The following is a 1313-nucleotide window of genomic DNA, read 5'->3' as shown; positions in this document are numbered from 1 at the left end:
GGTAATTTAGTTCAAAAACAAAAAACTGAATTTCCATGGAACATCTTTGAGTTGGTACTTATTTAGCACAATCTCCCATACCTTCTTTATATAAACCTATGATACAATCAAGAAATAATAGATTATTAGTATTCAGATTCTGCTAGACTTGGTAAAGAGACAAAATGCGGACCTGCTCTGATCTTTGCTTTCAAAAAGCTCATAAACTATCATAATTCAGAACAAAGAGCTTTTCAACCAAAAATTCAAGATTCTGAATTTTTAAAAAAGCATTCTGCTTGTTACACTATATTTATTAAGACAGAAAAATAGTTGCTAGTAAGATTTTTAGCAACGATTTAAAGTCTAGGCGCTTTGGAATTTAGCAGAAACTTGTTTCATTCATTGTTGAAATGCGCAGTGTTTTTGTTTAATTTTGAAATGCAGAGTAGCCAATTAACTAAAGCTTTCATTCCTGGAGTATTCCAAAATTGAGTGTCAGAGGTAGAGGAGAGGATCAGGGCTGGGATGATAAAATCCAAAACTGTTCCCTGAACACTTCCTGAATAAAAAATCGGAGCACTTTCTTTCCAGCCAATTAAACTCAGAAATCTAGGATCTGTCCCAGCAGGGACATGGGGGTTATGTGGAAGGTGAGATCTCTAAATTAAACCCAGTGATGCTAGCCAATCAGCTCAGAGGGAGGAACCACCACCAATCTTCTCATAGGACACAAACTGTGGCATTTAAACACAAAGTCAAGAGGATAGGGCCGAAGGTAGTTTTGCTTCCTGTCTTACTGGCTCTAGCAGTGTGACCTGCTCCCAACTTCATTTAAGTGCCTCATTTTGGTCTTCCAAATATTGATTTTTAAAATATTCTTTTAGAGAAACCCACTTGGGGACTTTTAAGTTGGGGTTCACAAATGATGCATGTCCAGATGCATTTATTGTAGGTTGGAAATATAGACTTTTTCCCTCTCCTCGTTTCCCTCCACCTAAGTATCTCTTTATTCATTACTTTAATTACCTAATCGTAAATTTCTTTAGGGGGTTACTTAGAAAGAAAATTAGCATCAAAGCTTGGCAGTAAATTCAGGGGCTTTTGGAGACAGTCCAAGCTGTTTCACCTGTGATTAATTAGATGATTTTTTTTTCCCTTTAAATGCCAGAAGGCTGTTGAGGTCTTTAAGCAGTTACATGACTGCTGGCAGTGCTGCAATTATGATTGATGCGTGCGTCTGGAGTCTGAAGCTGCAGACTGGCTTTTGTTGGGGCGTGTGTGTGCGTGTGTGTGTGTATGTGTGTGTGTGTGTGTGTATGTGTGTGTGTGTG

The sequence above is a fragment of the Pteropus vampyrus genome, unplaced genomic scaffold, assembly GCF_000151845.1.
Source record: "Pteropus vampyrus isolate Shadow unplaced genomic scaffold, Pvam_2.0 Scaffold8, whole genome shotgun sequence".
NCBI classification, from domain to species: Eukaryota; Metazoa; Chordata; class Mammalia; order Chiroptera; family Pteropodidae; genus Pteropus; species Pteropus vampyrus.
The sequence above is the reverse complement of the archived record's forward strand: the minus strand, read 5'-3'. Positions refer to the sequence as shown.